The sequence below is a fragment of the Primulina tabacum genome, chromosome 3 (genome assembly GCF_025594145.1).
Source record: "Primulina tabacum isolate GXHZ01 chromosome 3, ASM2559414v2, whole genome shotgun sequence".
Taxonomy (NCBI): domain Eukaryota; kingdom Viridiplantae; phylum Streptophyta; class Magnoliopsida; order Lamiales; family Gesneriaceae; genus Primulina; species Primulina tabacum.
The window spans coordinates 32,801,928-32,822,598 of NC_134552.1; the positions used below are offsets into that span (position 1 = coordinate 32,801,928).

Sequence of the window (20,671 nt, forward strand, 5' to 3'; positions counted from 1 at the left end):
CCCTGACACTGCTCAGTGGCATGCCTACTACCGCAAGAACTGCAATAAACATCAGTATACTCTGCACTCTGGCCAGGACCTCTCTGTCCTGACCCACTGGAGCTCGACGAACTGCTCCCTGACTTCTTAAATTGTCTGCCCTTTGCCTTCAGAAAATCCTTCTTGCCACTACTACTGCTTCCACTATCAAATCGAGGAGGAGGTGGTCGAAACTGTGCGGCAGGCTGTGGCGGTCTCTGACCCTGAACACTATAGGAAGCTCCTCGCTACCTAATCAAGCCAGCCTCTGCTCCCTTCGCTCTGTTCAGTGCATCAGAAAAGGTATTGGGTCATCCCGTGTTCACCAAGGTAAAAATATCTGGGTTCAAACCATTGATTAACTGGTCTGCGACCGCTTCGTCATTTCCTGCCACGTGTGGCGCAAATCAGAGCAAAGAAGAAAACTTGGCAACATACTCTTCTATGTTCCACTGCCCCTGTCTCAAGTTGGCAAATTCGGCCCCTTTGTCTTTTCGATACGACACTGGAAAGAAACGTTGATAAAATTCATCTTTAAATATTTTCCAAGTAATATCGATACCTCTATGCTCCAATGCTCGTTTCGTTGTAAGCCACCAGCTCTTGGCCACTTCTTGCAACTGATGTCCAATTAATTTCACTCTTCGTTCGTCTGTATAGGCAAGAGATTCAAACAACATCTCTATATCGTCTAGCCAACTCTCACAATCCACTGCATTTTCCGTGCCCTTTAAAGTCGGAGGATGGAATGATTGAAATCTCTTCAATAAGGTTTCCATAGGTGTAGCTGTAACATCCATCTGAGTACCTGACGTACTACCCTGTTCTGGCACTTGACCTGCAGCTGGTTGTGGTATTCTTCTAGGCGGCATATCTGATTATCAAACAGATTAGTACACAGTCTATACAATCTGTCTCAGCCCTCCTCTGATCATATACCTCTGATCCAGAATTGGTTCTGATTCAGTCTTGACAATTATATGCTGTAAATCAACATAGATACAATACAACATATAATAGGGAAAGCAATAAATCATGCTAGCACATCAAAAGCAAGGAAGAAGACTCAATCTACCCCGCTCATTCTATTCTATCTCAGTCTACAGAACCTACTGCTCTGATACCACCTGTTGTGGGGACCCGGGCTCTAACTCAATTCTTTTCGGGATTAATTGGATCTTTATTCAAAATGTGGGTCAAATTTTCGCTTTTTAACATTAATTCAAATGTAAATACTACGCATAATATCTTTCTTAATTACAACACATATAATATATATGTCATGTTTTACTACAAACACATCACAAATGTTTAATACAAACCATAAACTACGAGTAGTACAAATCTAGTACAATATCACTAGTGATCTTCTGCGTCCGTAGTCACCACGCTATCTTGATCTCATCTCTGACGTGACCCAGATCCTGCCCCACCTGTTGTTATGCACACATACAGACATAACAACACCCGGAAACTCCGGTGAGAACAAATCCCAGTATAAAACATGTATACATGCTGATACGAAATCATAAATCATGCATGAAAGCAATAACAAGGGCTCCATAGTCTATGAAATCGATCTATCTAAACATGCAATTCAAATCAAATCATGTCTTGACTCGAATCGACTCTACTCTAGGGATCCCGGTGTGAATAAGACGTCAATGGCTGTTACCTACCCTCCCAATCGGGGTGACTGTACGTCTTATTCCTAAACTTCGGTCATATCTGTATCGAATGTCTACAATCGGATTGAATCTGGTCCGAAGCGTCGATACCACCGAACATCTAGTTTGGCAAGTCTGCCAATGACTCTCCTATCTCTAAGGCTTGAATATAAATCTATAAACAAGGCATTATCATATCAAAAGATAAACAATAATTCTAGTATGTGATTTTGTTGGGAAACTCAAACTGAATCTCATTTGAGTTGTGTTTTCCCCAAACAAAACATGCATTATACCTTTCTTGTTGAACTTTTATCGATGTCGAGGTCTCGAAGTCGAAGTGAGGCGCAATGAATCTGAAATGGTAATGTTCAATAGATACAAGATCAACATTCTATTCAATCCATACATGTACGTAACAATATTCATTCTCGGTACATTTTGGACGGCATAACGACGTATTATTTCGATACCGATCAAATCAATAACACATATATGATATCAACAATTCTCAATTCTCAATAATCATCCACCACACTTCAAAATCTGCATAATCTCCTATACACATTTTCTGAAAATACAAAATAATAACATATGATAATCTTTCTTCGATCCGTTTTCAAGTATACGTTCGGAGACATCACAAGAATACATAATAACCATCAATATCTGATTTCTTCAACCTCTTAACTTCAAAACATGTTGAAAGTTAACAATACTTACTTCCTTTTGTAGCCAATAGCAAGAGAGGAGCTCAAACCCGAAATCGGATTAAAGTTTGGATGTGTGAATCTTTCAAAATCACAAGCTCAAGAGCACAAGAAAAGTTGAAGCTTTCTCCCCTGAATCTCTTGGTTCTATCTGCTGAAGAAGGAAAGGAACAAGGACAACTCATTATATTGCATGGTTAAGGGCAAGTGTTATATTTTCCAAGTAACACGTATGACCGCGGGTGCGGTAGTTCATGAACCGCGGCTGCGCTCAAGCTTCGGCAATCCATTCATTTTCCAAAATCGACGACCGCGGGTGCGCTACATATAAGACCGCGGGTGCGGTGGCATCAACGCGGGTGCGGTTACATTTGAACCGCGGGTGCGGTGTCATTTCTGTAATTAATTTCCAACTCTCTGTCCATCAACCGCGGGTGCACTCCTTCTTGGACCGCGGGTGCGGTGACTAACTTTTTGTCCATGCACCGCGGGTGCGGTGCTTCTCTAGGCGCGGGTGCGGTCCCTTTCTTCAAGCAACACTTCATATTTTCATTTTATCCACATACAATCTAGGGCATTACAAAATTGGTTTAGATATTATGCTGAAATTTTTTATAAACCTTCTATAAAATCCTGCATGACCCAAGAATGATCGAACTTCTTTGACCGTTTTTGGTGATGTTAAATTAGCAATAACATCAACTTTGGTTTTATCAACTTCAATTCCTTTTTCAGATATCACATGTCCTAAAACAATCCCAGATTTAACCATATAATGACATTTTTCCCAATTTAAAACAAGATTTTTTTCTTCACATCTTTTTAATACTTCTTCTAGATTTTTAAGACAATTTTCAAATGAGTTTCCAAAAACAGTTATATCATCTATAAAAACTTCTACATATTCTTCAATCATATCACTGAAAATACTTAACATGCATCTTTGAAAAATAGCCGGAGCATTACATAAACCAAATGACATTCTTTTAAATGCAAAAGTTCCGAAAGGACAAGTAAAAGTAGTTTTTTCTTGATCTTCTAATGATATAGGTATTTGATAATACCCCGAACACCCATCAAGAAAACATTAATAAGAATTTCCTGCTACTTTTTCTAGAATTTGATCTAAAAATGGTAGTGGGAAATGATCTTTTCTAGTTGCATCATTTAATTTTCTATAATCAATACACATACGCCAACTAGATGGAATCCTAGCTTGTAATAACTCTCCCTTTTCATTTTTTATAACAGTGATGCCGGACTTTTTAGGTACTACTTGTGTTGGACTTACCCATTTACTATCTGAAATTGGATAGATAATTCCAGCGTCTAATAGTTTTAATACTTCATTCTTAACAACTTCCTTCATATGTGGATTTAACCTTCTTTGTGGTTGTTGATATGTTTTAGCATTTTCTTTCAAGTGAATTTTATGTGTACAGATTAAAGGATTCATACCTTTTATATCTTTCAAAGTCCATCCAATTGCATTTTTATATTTTTTAAGTAATTTAATCAAATCTTCTTCTTGATTTGGCAAAAGAGTGAAAGAAATTACAACAGAAAATGTTTTATTTTCACTAAGAAAGACATATTTCAATTCTAATGGTAAAACTTTTAATTCAAGTTTTGTATTATCATCTTCTTTAAAATTATTTTTAGACTCAAAACTTTCTATTGAAAAAACTTCAGATTGTTGATTTAAGTTTTTTTCTTGTATATTTTCTTCCACAATTGTTTCAATTTCATTATGATATTCATTTTCATTAATACTTGGTTGTTTACATAAATTGAACACATTAAGTTCTAGAGTCATATTTCCAAAAGACAATTTCATTATTCTATTTCGACAATTAATTAAAGCATTTGAAGTTGCTAGAAATGGTCGTCCCAATATTACTGGAATTTCATTATGTACTTCTATTGGTTGTGTATCCAAAACAATAAAATCTACAGGATATATGAATTTAGCAACTTGAACCAACACATCTTCTACAATACCTCTAGGTATTTTGATTGACCTATCTGCCAGTAAGAGAGTAACAGAAGTGTGTTTTAATTCTCCTAAATTAAGTTTTTCATAAACTGAATAAGGAAGTAAATTCACACTTGCTCCCAAATCCAACAAATCTTTTTTAATTTTATTTTCTCCAATAATACATGAAATTGTTGGACAACAAGGATCTTTATATTTTAAACTAGAATTATTTTGAAGAATAGAACTTACTTGTTCAGCCAAGAATGGTTTTTTCTTCACATGCAATTTTCTCTTTACAGTACATAAGTCTTTTTAAAATTTTGCATAAGAAGGTACTTGTTTAATAGCATCTAATAATGGAATATTTATCTTCACTTGTTTAAAAACTTCATAGATATCAGAATCACTTTTTCGTTTTTTATGATTTGTTAATGCATGAGGAAATGGTGGAGGTTTATTTGACTTATTTACTATTTCAGATGATTTATCATTCACCATATTATTCTTAAAATTTAAGGTATCATCATTCTCAAAAGTATCAGGATTATCATCCTTACTCTTTGATTTTAAATGATCCTTGTTTTCATTACTATATGGATCATTAACTATTTTACCACTTCTAAGGGTAATAACAGATTTTATTTGATCAATTTTTTTATTTTTTAATTCTTGATTTTGATTTTTAGGATTAGGTTGAGGTTGAGATGAAAATTTTCCTTTTTCATGAATATTAAGTGCAGATGCAAATTTTGCAAGAGTTTCTTTCAAATCACTCATAGATTGACTGTTTTGAATATTGATAGACTCTTGCTTTTGGATAAATGCATGAATTACATCTTCAAAGTTTTTTCTTGGAGGTGTAACATAAGGAATATAACCTTGATGATTTTGGTTATTTTGAAAATTTTGTTGTGACGGTTGTGCATTATTATCATTCCTCCAACTAAAATTAGGATGATTTTTTCATCCAGGATTATATGATGGTGAAAAAAGATCTAGTATTAGTTTTTTATAATTGTTAACATAATTTGCTTGTTTATGGAGACATTCTTTAAATGAAGGTAATGTTGGACAATCTTTTGTAGCATGATCATGTGTATCACATATATGACAAACAATTTCTTGAATACTTTTTAATTGACCACTCTTTTTCATTTCTAATGACTCAATTTTTCTTGCTAAAGATGCAAGTTTAACTTGAATATCTATATCATCTTTAAGATTATAGATACCACCCCCATTTTTTGAATTATTGTTTTTAGTTGTTGGTGGTTCTATTGTGCCTATATTATCCCAATTTTGAGCATTTTCTGCTAATGAATCCAAATATTTCAGAGCTTCATTTGAGTTTTTATCTTCAAAAGTTCCATTACACATGAATTTTATCATTTGCCTATATTTAGGTATTAGACCTTCATAAAAGTGAGAAACTATTCTCCATGTTTCAAAACCATGATGTGGGCATGTATTAAGTAATTCTTTATATCTATCCCAACATTGATAAAACGTTTCTCCTTGTTTTTGAGAAAAAGTTGTAATTTGTCTTTTAAAAGAGTTTGTTCTATGGGAAGGGAAAAACTTTTTGAGAAATTGTTGTTGCATTTCTTCCCATGATCTTATTGAACTTGATCTTAAATTTTGTAGCCATGTTTTAGCTTTATCTTTTAAAGAAAAAGGGAAAAGCTTTAATCGAACTATATTCATGCTACAATTTTGATCATTATAAGTGTTACAAACTTCCTCAAATTCTCTTAGATGCAAATATGGATTTTCAGAATCTAAGCCATGAAAATTTGGTAAAAGTTGAATAATTTGAGGTTTGAAGTTGAAATTAGATGCATCAGGGGGAAAAACTAACAAGATGGGGCACTAGTTCTAATAGGGTTCATATGGTGCCTAAGTGTTCTTAATTGATCATGTTCTTGATTATTATTATTATTATTATCATTATCTTGATTATTTGAATTATCATCCATGTTTAAATTATTTTTAGATACTCGAATAAGTCTACCACTTTTTTTTCGACTCCAAATACTCATACAAAAAAAAAAAAAACAACACAATACTTATAAATAAAACATAATTAACAAATATAAACTTAATTTATACCTCCCGGCAACGGCGCCAAAAACTTGCTACTACTTAAATAATAATTCACCCAAGTGTAGGTTGTCTGCAAGTAATATATTTCGTAAGTACGAGATCGATCATCAGAGAGGTTATTTTGAGTTTAAATTTATTAATTTATAGATTACCAAATGCAAGAATGAAGTTTACAAATTATAAATTTTGTCAAGGCTTGAGGATTTATTCTTGGTTTATGTAATAATGTTTTACTAAAAATAAAACAAAAGAAATCACCATAAATAATGGTTCCAAGAAAATTAAACACACACATAATATAATATAGTTCCCACTATAGAAAATACCGAATTAACCGATATTTTATATATGGTACCTATGATTATAATTATAACTATATAAATAAATAATTGCATAAAGTAAATGTTAAATTAAATCATTATAATGGTACCTATGAAATATTATGATATTATTATATAAATATATATAAATATATATATCTATATATATAATAATAAGTGATGAAATATTTATTGTATCAAAATTAAACAACAAATCAAGATAACCACTTTAATGGTATCAAGCATTTGATGTAAATTGATAACAAATAATTCATTTTTATACCTACAATAAAAATAAGTTAGCTAAATGAAAAGAAAAAAGAAAGAATATACAAAATATAAACAATCTTACTTCACCAAGAATGCATCCTCTTCACCTTGACATAATAGATTTAGCTTGCCATAAGCTTACTTTTGATCAACACTAAAATATCACTCATAGTTGAGAACATGAAAGAAAATATATTGGAACTTAGAACTTTGATACACACTCACACTATATTTTACAATGAGATAGAATGATTCTCAAGCTAGCACAAGGCCTCTATTTATAGGCCAAATGAGAGAAATGGTCAAAATTTTTATTAATGCCATGTATATGCAATAGTATTCTTTGTCTCCTCCAAGTTCAATTCCATGTCCCTTCTTTCAATGCTTTGTTCCACAACTTTAATCACCGAATTTGACTCTGTTCAAAACGGCAAACATGTGGGGAATTGTCTGTAGATGAATTTGGCCACTTGGTTCACCTCATTTGGTTAAATATTGAAATAGTTATGATTTTTTTACTATATGTTGGTCATAGTAAAAGTAAATTTGTGTTCCTTTTGATATTTGCACAATTTGATCATCTTAATAAACTTTTTAGGCAATCATGTCTTCTGCAAATTTGTAGATAATTTCTCAAGGATTCCAAACATGTTTGAGTCACCTCCATTTGAATTTTCTAGCTTGAGTTATCATTCTTTTACTAACACGTAGAAAACCTGAAAATAAAACATATTTAGTAAGACAATTAAATATAAACAAACAATATTAAAATAACATAATTTTATAATTTTAATGAAACTTAAATTTTAAAATACAGGTTTTAACATATAATAAATTATTAATTTTAAGTTTCATCAGTGCGCTTCTGTCAAAATCTGTTGTTTCAAGTCTGAAATATCTGGTACTACAATATGATTATTCACATATAACACATTATCACGAACCTGATATTCTGATCGATGCCCAGATCTGACCATCGCAATCGAATTCTGAATGTTCTGATCGATTTTCTGTGTTTTCTTTATTCTTAAAATCATCTCTGGTTCAACTTGAATGGCATAAAGTCTCAGAGGTTGACAATCTGTCTCAAATACTAATCCAGAAAGACAGCAATCTTCAATCAAATTTGAGACATCAATCATCGATAGGGATAAAGAACATACCTTTTGACTCAGTGAATCAGCCAGCTGCTGCATTTGACTTCCCCGGATAATATTTGATTTCACAATCAAAATATTTCAATAAATCAAACCATCTATGTTGCCTCATATTCAATTCTGACTGTGAAAATAGATATTTCAAACTCTTGTGATCAGAATAAATTTCAAATTTCTCACAATATAGGTAGTGTCGCTAGATCTTCAATGCAAATACGATGACAGCCAATTCAAGATCATGAATCGGGTAGCGAGTCTCATGTGGTTTCAATTGTCTCGAGCCATAAGCAATAACATGTCCTCGCTGCATCAAAACACAACCTAATCCTCTGTGAGAAGCATCAGAATAAACAAAAAAATCACCAGTACCTGACAAAATAGTCAACACTGGAGCACTAATTATTTTGTTTTTCAACTCTAGAAAACTAGATTCACACGCCTCTGGCCAAACAAAAAGGGCATTCTTCAGAGTCAGTTGAGTAATCGGCTTAGCAATACTAGAGAAATCTTTAATAAATCGACGATAGTAGCCTGCTAAACCCGTAAAACTGCGTATTTCTGGTATTGATGTCGGTCTAGGCCAACTGATCACAGCCTGAACTTTGCTAGGATCAACAGAAATACCATTTCCAGATATAATGTGCCCCAGAAATATAACTTGTTTCAGCCACAATCACATTTCGATAGCTTTGCATACAATTTCTCAGCCCTCAGAATATTCAATACAATTCTCAAATGCTCAGCTTGATCAATCAAATTCTTTGAATAAATCAGAATATCATCAATAAAGATAATCACAAAGTCATCCAGATATTTCTGAAATATACGGTTCATCAAACCCATAAATACCGCTGGAGCATTCGTTAAACCAAACGGCATGACTATAAACTCATAATGGCCATACTTGGTTCTGAAAGCTATCTTCGGTATATCAGAATCTCAGACTCTCAGTTGATGATATCCAGATCTCAGATCGATCTTGGAATAAACAGAAAAACCCTGCAACTGATCAAATAGATCATCAATATGAGCCAAAGGATATTTATTCTTTATCGTAGCCTTATTCAATTGCCGATAATCAATGCAGAGTCTCATTGAACCGTCTTTCTTTCTGACAAACAGAACTGGAGCGCCCCAAGGAGAAACACTCGGTCTAATGTAACCCTAGGCTAGTAAATCTTCTAGCCGATGATCTTTCAATTCTTTCAATTCAATTGGTGCCATTCTGTATTAAGTTTTAGAAATAGGTACTATACCTAGTATTAGTTCAATGCTGAAGTCTATTTCTCGGACTGGAGGCAAACCCGGAATCTCATCTGGAAAGACGTCAGCAAACTCACATACCACTCGCAAATCTGTCAATGATGGGCTCGACTTCAGTACATCTACTGAATACACAAGGAATCCCTCTGCTCCCTTCTGTAATAATTCAGTCATAGATAAAACAGATATCAAAGGAATTTGAGCTCTGGAAACCTTACCGTAAAATTTCCATTCATCAGCCATCTCAGGTCTGAATCTTACAATTTTCTGGAAACAATCTACGGTAGCTCTGTACTTGGTCAGTATATCGATACCAATAATGCAGTCAAAATTAAACAAACCAAGTACAATACAATCTAACTCTATCTCATTACCATCATACTACAGCATACAATGTCTAACAGACTTCATTGATATAAAACCTCTCCCCAACGGTGAATAGACAGATACTACAGTAGATAGAGACTCAACAGGCAGATCATGTATCAATGAAAATCGCTCAGAAATAAAAGTATGGGATGCACCCGTATCTATCAATACATAAGCAGGGTAACCACAAAGAGAACAGTTACCTGGAACCAAATCATCAGGTGCTTCCAGGGCCTATTACTCAGTGAATGCAAACACTCTGGCCTGCTGTCTCGGAGGTTGGCTAACAGTCTGGCTTCCTCCTGGCCTCGGCTGTGACTGAGTAGTGGGTGGCTGGAAAGAGTAAACAGAGATGATTGTCTATCAGCCTGAGCCACTGATCTAGATGATTCTGCTCCCTGGGATCGTTGAGAACCTCGCTATGGATAGACTCTGGCAAAATGTCCCGGCTGTCGACAGATATTGCAACTACCAAGCATCCTTGGCATTGCTCTGTTAGGTGTCTTCCTCCACATGTTCTGCAATAGACCCCTGTATAACTCTGGCCAGAACCGATCTGTCGTGAGCCACTGGAGCTAGATGAACTACTTCCAGACTTCTTAAATTGTTTCCCTCGGGCTTTCAGATTATCTTTCTTCCCACTGCTGCTACCACCACCACTATCAAATTTGGGAAGGGGTTGCTGGAACTGAGATGGGGGTTGTTGCTGTTTCTGCGTTGGAGCAACATACAAAGTTCCTCGCTATTTGATTAAGCCAGCTTCAGCTCCTTTTGCTCTGTTCAAGGCATCCGCAAAATTATTTGGTCACCCTATATTTACCAGTGTAAATATCTCAGGACTACGCCCATTGATGAACTGATCAGCCACGGCTTCATCATTCTCAGCAACATGAGGAGCAAAACGTAACAAGGTAGAGAATTTGGCCACATATCTTAAATTTTCAGATGACACTGTTTCAGGTTGGCAAACTCTGCACCCTTGTCCTTTCTGTACGATACTGGGAAAAATCGTTGATAAAATTCTGCTTTAAAAATCTTCGAAGTAATAACCGTACCTCTATGCTCCAAAGCTCTCTTGGTTGTGAGCCACCAGCTTTTTGCAACCTCATGTAACTGGTGCCCGATCAGTCTGACTCTACGTTCATTTGTGCAGTCATGTGAATAAAACAACATCTCAATATCATCCAGCCAGCTCTTGCAATCGATAGAGTTCTCAGTGCCTTTCAAAGTTGGCGGTTTGAATGACTGAAATCTCTTCAACAGTGTTTCCATGGGTGTCGCTGTAACATCCATTGGATTATTTAAAGTACTACCCTATTCTGGGATTCTTCGAGGAGAAATATCTGATTATCAAAATGGTTAGTAATCAAATCTAACAAATCAGTCTCAGTCCTCCTCTGATAATCATACCTCTGATCAAGAATCGGTTAAACATATATTTTCAAAGTAGTAAAACATGCTAGCACCACAAAAGCACGAAATAAAACTCAATGTACCCCGCTCACTCGCTTCTATTTCAGTCTAAGGAACGTACATCTCTGATACTACCTGGTGTGGGGACCCGAACGCTAACTCCATCTTAACTCATCGTTGGGATTAAATGGATCAATTAAATAAACTAGGTCGAAATTTTTTTTAACTGTTGAACACTTCATACACAAATGTTCAAAATACTACAACAAGTTATGTCCCTTCTTATTCAATTTACAAGATCAAATTCAATATCTACAACATGATCAAGATACACAACTGTTCAAAATAAAGTCATAACAACTAGTGTTTGTTTATCAACTACATGTCATGTGTAGAACAACAGATCTACTTCTAAGCCCGGATCACCACTCTAATCTCGATCTATCATGCTCTTCTCGACCCTGATCCTGTCCCATCTGTTGTCATGCACACATACAAACACAACAACAGCCGGATAACTCCGGTGAGAAACATACTTCCCAGTATAAACAATGTATACAATCATTTCATACAAACATATACAAAAGCATATAACATTTGTAACACAATATGTATCGTAATCTACGAAAACTTAAATCAATACAAAGATAAAACTCAAACTCTTACTCTTTGACTCGACTCTTATCTAGGGATCCCAGTGTGAATAAAAACGTAACCAGTCTCCCACCTACTCTCTCCTTCTAGATGGTGGTACGTTCTTATTCATAGACTTCGGTACACTATATTTGTAACGTACCGTACTTTTAACTACTTGAAATTTGCGAAAAAATTAAAAATTTTCTTAAATAAGAAGTGAACCTTCAAAATTCGATAAAATAAATCGTTCATCTCAACAACCGTTGTAACAAAAGATTTCGAATTAAAGTTTGCCAAAAGTATTTGCTTAAAATCTCAAAACCAGTAACATAAATCAAAGTACTTTTAAACATTTCATAAAACTTAAAGGCGGTCCTTGGGTTTAGCCTCCCGCCCAGTCCAAGCTAGCTCACTGGTCCACATCTCTCGTCTCCTCAAATGCATCCTCACCTGCATCGATCAAGTCTAGTGAGTCTAAAGACTCAACACGTATACACTGGGAATAACAAGTAATGCGTAATAAAATCACATGCAAATTTAAATAGAGCGTACATACTTGAAACTTGAACTTGCATACTTAAAAGCTTGAACGTAATATCCTTGAAACTTGTACATACGTACATAAACATAGAGGTGCCATCATCATAAGAATTTTCTTAAACATGCTTGCATACTTGTACATACTTGAACATACATAAAATTCATCATTTTGCATAGAGATAAGTTTCAAAGCAAGTGACTCATACATAAATACGTCTGATCAGACTAAACCACAGTACTGGGCTGACAGGGAAAATCCACTGCCACAAACATGAGATCCCGTTCATGCTTTAACGGGTGGATTGGTCCCTGGTCATGCTTTACCGCTTTCCAATCTTGATCTAAACTCGTTTATGCTTTAACGGGGTTGAGAGGTCCTCGTTCATGTTCATCGACTTCCAAACCGATTCATAAATTGGTCACAAGACATTTATCATACCTCAAAAATAGAACATTTTCCCTTTTGCACGTCAAACATACTTACTTGGCTTGAGGGATTCGTTGGATCTCGCTTGGGGTAACTGCTGCACATACTAACATGATTACAAGCACTTATCTTTCATAGCTTAGACGTAGGTACTCGTGCTCACAACCGAAGTACAAAAATAACTTATGACATTCTAGATCACTCGGGACTTGATCTCATTAAATCATCGTACTAACCCATGACATCGAACCCCAAAAAAATCTCAAAAGGAAACCTAAAGTATTCCAAAACAAGAGGTACAAGGACCCCATGCCCAGGTCCGGCTCCGGGTCCATGTAGGTACTGTAAATACGTGTGAAGAAAAGGGAAAGCATGGACCCCGTGCCTAGGTCCGTGTAGATACTGTAAAAATACACCGAAAAGAATGAAGGGCACGGAGCCCATGCTAGGGTCCGTGTGGGGGTCCGTGTAGGCTCGCAAATTTGACACTTCAAAGGAAACAAAGGCACGGACCCCGTGTAAGGGTCTGTGTAGGGGTCCGTGTAGCCTCGGATAAAAATCAACCTACGGAAATTTTAATATTGTGCTTATTTCTCCCAACTCAACTGAATGGACTAAGAATCGATACCTCGAGACCCATCCTAGGGTGCTATTACCTTGTTCCAAACCCATACAAACAACGACATCAAACCTACGACAGAATACAACTCAAAAACACGGAAATTGACACCAAATCGTTTCCTACGACTTCTAATGAATTCGAGTGCTTATCGACACTAATCGGCATACCAAATACCATCCCAACATCATACTAAACATACCTAAATGCAGCAACGATCACCCGTCAATTACCAACGAAGCCTGCAACAGAAAACACTAAGAACACATCAATAACATAATTTTTCAAAAAATGCAGTTTGAGTAGTCCCACGAAAATGATCATATCTCACTCAATTTTTATCCAAATATTTCGAATTTTATATCAAATTGAATGTATCAAAGTTCTATGTTTCATACGTTGAAAGGTTTCCCAAAATCTCGACCGAAAATTCGCAGTATTTAAAAGATCAGTAAAAAACGAGATTTGAGGTCCCAAACATGGTTTCAAAAATGATCCAAACGTGATTGCTAAAACTTCTACACGTCACACATGTATTTTCTCGTATAAAAATATCGCAACACATAATATGACTAGATCAACGCAGGAAAAAAAGAATATACATGCCTTTTGATAATTGAAAATACCGAAACGACGACTCCGACGCAGAAAGAAAGCGGGGGTTGATTCGAGACGACCGTGCAAAGATTTTTCTTGAAATAAAACTCAAGAAAATTGCTGGAGAATAATCAGAGGAGGGGCGGCTGCACTCTAGAGGCAAGAACCCTAGGTTTTTGCTCTCCAAAAATATAAAAAGAATGTGAATGGAATATGTGTGTGTGTTATCGGTTTTGTGTGTGTGTAAGTGTGGGTGTGTGCGTGTGTTTAATAGAAATTAGGGGAATAAAATTGCTTAATTAGTAATTAACAATCAATTTAAAAGTACTAACTCTCCCCTAATTATCATAAAATATCTAAATTTAAAATAACTTGCACAAGTGTCAAAACTTTTAAAAGTTTAAAGATCATAAAATACTACATAAATAATTTGGGTTTTAAAAATGATAAAACCAAATAAGTTATTTAAAATGCCCCATCCTTAACTTAAAATAAAACACTACGTTTAAAAATGCCAAAGTCGTCGTCGGTCTCTTCTCGTCGATCCCGTATCGGATGATCGCCTGAAACATGTGTTAGAGTAGGTGTCCGTCGAGTCAAGTGTTGGCCGAGTGTTCACAATGAAACTCTATGTATAAACAATATTTATTTTAATAATATTTGAAATTATTATTGGCACATCTTTATCTGAATACCCATGCTAGTTGCATAGATAAAGCTCTTGAATATACAAATAGTAGAAAGAATATGAGATGCTCATATGATGAGTATAATGAAACTCATATTTGGAATACTGTATATTCTAAACAGTTCCTAGTCGATTCAGCTGCCGCTAAGAAGGATATAGGCTGCTCGAGTTCGAGACTAGTATCTGCGATGTGAGTACCATGTTTCATTGGTAGGGGACATTGTGATGTCCGAGCATGCAGATAGGTGCTCCTGGTAGAGTGCACTGAACACCCCTCCATAAAGGACTTTCCAAGTGGTTCTCACTTATCGAGTGGAAAAGTCCTAGTTTATGGTTGTACACCATTAGTCCTTATGACCCGGGACAACATTGAGACTCTATGTGCTAGAATTACACTTTGACATGTTTACTGACTCTCATGGGGTCATCAGGTGGCAAGGTTGGATGTTCTGTCGAAACATATAGGAGTCGATGCATTGTAGTCGGGGATTCACCGCTTACCTTCGGGTAAGGATATCTTATGTGTTCTCATGTGTATGTAGGTTGAAATCTCTGATCAGAGTATGGTGGTAATTATGAAAGGGGTTTCATAGATTACACCATCGATGCAACTACGACATGATACATATTATCGATTCATTGACAACTCTCGATAAATCAATGGTTGTCGAATCGGTCGAGATATATGAGTTGAAGGGACCGTACTGTACGCTAACCATAATTGAATGGTTCTTGCAGGCACTATCATTTGATACCTAGGGAATCATGTAAGCGATGCTGCTAGGCGTTTAACATGGTTGGTTGGGTACTATCAGACTTGAGTTCTGACGTTCTTGTTATCAAGGAGTTGATAAGTAAGAATGGAGCAATAATGGTATGCTCATATAAGGACATGTTTAGTCCGAATCACATGGAGATGTGAACTCACGGCTAGTTGTATCAATGAACCATTGAGGGCCACACAAGTACTAGCTTTCTAGATCCCATTGAGAAGTAAAATAGTTCAATGTGTTGAACGGCTTATAAATGAGTTTATAAGCGTAAGGAAAAAATTAGAAGTATGACTTCTATGAGAGAAATATAACTTTTAATTTGTGGAAGTGTTCCTAGATTAAAAGTAGGCAAAGTGAATAATGTATTTGAAAATTGTGATTTTCATAAACATTATTATGGACTAAATTAAATTAATTCAAGTGTTGAATTAATTAAATACTAGTGGGCCTAGTAGAGTCTAAATAACTAAATTAGTTCAAGTGTTGAATTAATTAAATAACATTGGGCCTTGTAGAGCCCAATTGAAAATAATTATTTAACTAGTGGACTTGAGTAAAATCTAGTAAAGTTTAATTGGGCTCAAATATGTTTGAGACAATTAAATTAAAGTACATGGGCCTTGTAATTGTTATAAGCCCACTCAAAAAGGCATGCAAGGGAGGTGAAGAGTTGAGAGAACTTTTTGTACAACCAAGGCATGGCATGCACATGCTTAACTCAACTTTTCAAGGACCAAGAAAAGTCTTCCACTCTCCCTTCACTCCTCACTTGGCCAAAATTTTTGAGAGAGATCCTCCCTCATTTTTATCTCAATTTTCTTCTTCAATTGTTGAGGAAAGAAATCACTTCTCCTTGAAAAATCTTCTTATTTTTCTAGTGCAAAATAAGAAGGGTTCTAGCTAGTTAGTGGTGGGCCTAATTTTGAAGTAAGGAGGAGGCTTGTAGATCTTTTTGCCATTCAAGAGCTAAGGTGTTTACACCTTAGTTGGAGCCATCATCAATCTTTTAAGATTGATAGGTAAAGATTTTCTTAACACCCTATGTATGACATTTTGTGTTTAGTATATGTTACACACTAGTACTAGAGGTGCTCGAAAATTTTATGTTAGAAAATATGATTTTCGAAAATTTTGTTGCTTTCGTTGCGCCTAAAATCGATCCCTTTCAAGTGGTATCAGAGCTAAGGGTACTAGTTTTTGTGTAGCATATACATAATATTATATTGAGGTCGATTTCTAACCGCATGAGATGAAATTTTTGCAACCAAATCAAGGCATTTTTGGGGAATATTTCGGGCAGCATGTTGCTACCCGTTTCGGGCGAGGGGCTGCACGAACGTCCCCCTCAAAATAATTTTTTTTTGTTGGCCGGAATCCGGCGACGGAGCTCCGGCGATGGCGATGACGACTATGGTTTTCAAAAGGTGTTTTGAAATATCAAAGTGTCATGGGCCTTGAGTTGTTGGGCCATTGGATGGCTAACATATTTGTGAATTTTAAATGGGCCAAAATGTTTTTGGTGAAAAATGAGTTTTTGAGCCCTTAAGTTTAAAATTACAAAAGTTGCAAATATTTTCTCATAAAATAAATAATTGAAGTTGGACTTTAATTATTTATAGTAAATTGTGATTTACAAGAAATTCGATTATAAATAAATTAATTGGAAAGTAGACAAAGGTGTTTGTATACTTTGTTAATTTAGTTTATAATCTTGGCGGTTAGTGATTGGTTCAAGATATATAATATTGGATCAATTAATTATTGTGATAATTAATTGATGGTGTATGATATGTGATATTATGCATGAAGGATGATCAAAAGCCCAAGCCCAATTTGCTAGGTGTATGCTAGGATATTTTGTGTTGAATGATTGTAATAATTATGAAATTTAAAGTGGGCTTGGTTTATGGCCCGTTCCCACCCCATGAGATGTATCCCTATTTGCCATGGATATTTATTTGTAAATATTAGTATAGTGGATGATCAAGATTGGAAGGTGGTGGCCATGATGATTATGAAGATCGAAGACATGTAAATATTGAAAGCTAATGTAATAGTTGCATTTGCATCCCTTGCATTACCTTAGGATTGGACCTTTGATTGACCATGGCATGATCTAGACATCTAGGGGCATGGTATGAACCATGGCTAAGGGCCATAGGCCAACCAAGATCCACACCATTCCACAATATTCGAACCATACAGGCTGTGAAAATGAGAGGGCCGAAAGTGGGGAGGGGCTGTTTCTGCGTTTTATTGTAAAAACCGATTCACCATGGACCAAGCCTCCAAAAGGACGACTTAGTCACGTCTTAGACATGCTAGGGAAGTGATCTAACCATGGCTATAGGCCTTGGGGCAGCCATGATCAGATTAATTTCTCCTTTGACAGCCGAAACAATTTTCGAGACACACTTGGGCAGAAATGGGGAGTTGCTGTCATTCCTTGCTTTCGGCTAGCATGGGACACAAACCAATGGAAAAATGTGATCCTAACATGTCCTACTACATGCTTAGGAGCAGCTTTGGGAAACTGGAATCGATTCAATACCTGAAACCTACAAAACAAAGCAACCCGTGAAGCTGTCATAGAAATCGAAAAAAATCTGCATGTTGTTTTCTGAAAAAATCTTGCTATGTTTCGGTTTTTGCCATAGAAATAATGATCATGCAATGAAAATAAATTATAATAGGACTTGATTGAAAAGTCAAGGAAGAACATATGCATGCCTGGTTTCGTTTTGAACGAAAACGAATGAATAAGACGATGCGGCACGGAGGAGGTGGAGCGCTTTTGCTACCTTTCTTCTTACTCGATTTTTCTCTCCTATATCCCACTGAATTCTCACGGTTTTTCCACTCTGAAATACTCTCTAATTCGGTGATGGGGGAGGGGAGAGGGTGGTTAAGAGAGTGAGGGAAATGGTTGCAAGATATAGGGAACAAATCAAGACCAAGTCTCCACCTTTTGAATTTTGAATTTTGGTTTGATATCAAATGATTTGTTGGTGTTTGTTGGGGTGAGGTGGCCGATTATTTACAAGCTAGTCTAGGTTAGAATAAGGTTGATTATTAAATAAATGGTGCTCCCAAAAATAAAAGAATTATCCTACTAATTAAATGCAAAGAAAGGGTCAAAGGTGGTGAGGTGGCAAGGCATGTTGCTTAATCATCTAGGGGCCGAAATCTTACAATAAAAATGAAGGGAAATTGTTGTTTAGTTACTAAATTTATAACCCTTAAAAGCCTCACCTATCCTTTAAATAATTTAGTGAACTAACCCCTTAATTATGGAACCTAAATGAATTTATTTGCTACTCACCTCAAGTAACTAAAATAATTTCTTAAACTTCTTTTTTAACCTAAATCAACTTACTTGCTAGCTAAAATAAATTCTGGAAATGATTTCTTAATCATATATTCTATCTCAAAACTCCAACTCTAGTCCGGCCTCACTGAATTTACTGAAATGATAAAAATTTAAACGACTGCATAAAATAATAAAATAACTAAATTTAAATACTCATGCAATAAAATCATTTTAAATTTAAATACTAGAATTATGCATGGCTTATACGTAGTCTAAGTTACGGGTTCTACAATCCTTCCCCCCTTAAAAGAAATTTCGTCCTCGAAATTAAGACTCACCGAATAACTCGGGGTACTGACTCCTCATTTCTGGCTCAGACTCCCACGTAGCTTCCTCCTCTGAGTGGTTGAGCCATTTGACTTTGACTCGCCTAACCAACTTCATCCCAATGAACAGGTGATCTACACTTACGGCCATATAGTGCTTCATACGGAGCCATACCAATAGAAGACTGGAAGCTGTTGTTATAGGTGAACTCAACCAATGGTAAGTTCGACTCCCAACTCCCAGAGAAATCAATGACGCAAGCACGGAGAAGATCCTCCAAAATCTGAATGACTCGCTCTGACTGCCCATCTGTCTGCGGATGGAAAGATGTACTAAACAGCAACTTCGTACCCATAGTCGAATGCAAACTCTTCCAAAACGAGGAAGTGAATCTGGGATCTCTGTCAGATACGATAGAAATTGGAATGCCATGGAGTCGGACTATCTCTCGGATATACAGCTCTGCATACTGAATCATGGTGAATCTCGTCTTAATAGGCAAGAAGTGCGCTGATTTGGTAAGACGATCTACAATCACCCAAATAACATTTGATCCTCTGACTGACTTCAGCAATCCTGTCACAAAGTCCATGGTAACATTCTCCCACTTCCACTCGGGAATAGGAAGAGGCTTGAGCAAACCTGCTGGTCTCTGATGCTCGGCCTTCACTAACTGACTGGTCAGACACTCGGAAACAAATCGTCTGATGTCCTTCTTCATACAAGGCCACCAATACAATAGCTGTAGATCTTTGTACATCTTTGTACTCCCTGGATGAATAGAGTACGACGACATCTGGGCCTCTGATAAAATGTCTGCTCGGATGGAATCACTGCTAGAAACCCATATCCTGTCTCGGTATCTCACAATACCATCGCTGACTGAATACAAGACACTGCCCTTTGCCTCATCTCTCTGCTTCCACTTTGCTAACTGCTCATCTGATGACTGCCCACTACGAATACGACCGGTCCATAAGGGAAGACTGAATGGTCAAGGTAGATAGACGGGGAACTCTACCTCGAGGATAAGTCTCCAGATCAAACCTCTGCATCTCAAACTGAAGTGGTCTCGAAACTGTCAAATGGGCCATCGCTGCAACCTTCCTGCTCAGTGCATCCGCAACTAGATTAGCTTTACCCGGTTGGTAGCTAATGTCACAATCATAGTCCTTCACAAGCTCCAACAAACGCCTCTGACGCATATTCAGCTCCTTTTGCGTAAAGAAATACTTGAGGCTCTTGTGGTCGGTAAAGATCTGGCATTTCTCTCCATACAGATAGTGCCTCCAAATCTTCAAGGCAAAAACTACTGTGGCCAACTCTAGATCATGGGTAGGGTAGTTCTTCTCATGGATTTTCAACTATCTAGAAGCATAAGCTATCACCCTCCCATGCTGCATCAATACGGCGCCAAGACTGAGCTTCGAAGCATCGGTATACAGAACAAACTCACCGGACCCTGACGGCACAGCCAAAACTGGTG

At 36.4% G+C, this 20,671-nt stretch overlaps 1 non-coding gene across 1 annotated transcript; it reads left to right on the top strand.

Moving 5' to 3' along the window:
- Positions 1–5,820: 5,820 nt before the first annotated feature.
- Positions 5,821–5,931, top strand: LOC142541205 (small nucleolar RNA R71). Its single transcript, XR_012819272.1, has one exon. It is a non-coding gene; the product is annotated as a small nucleolar RNA R71 (small nucleolar RNA).
- The last annotated feature ends 14,740 nt before the right edge of the window (positions 5,932–20,671 follow it).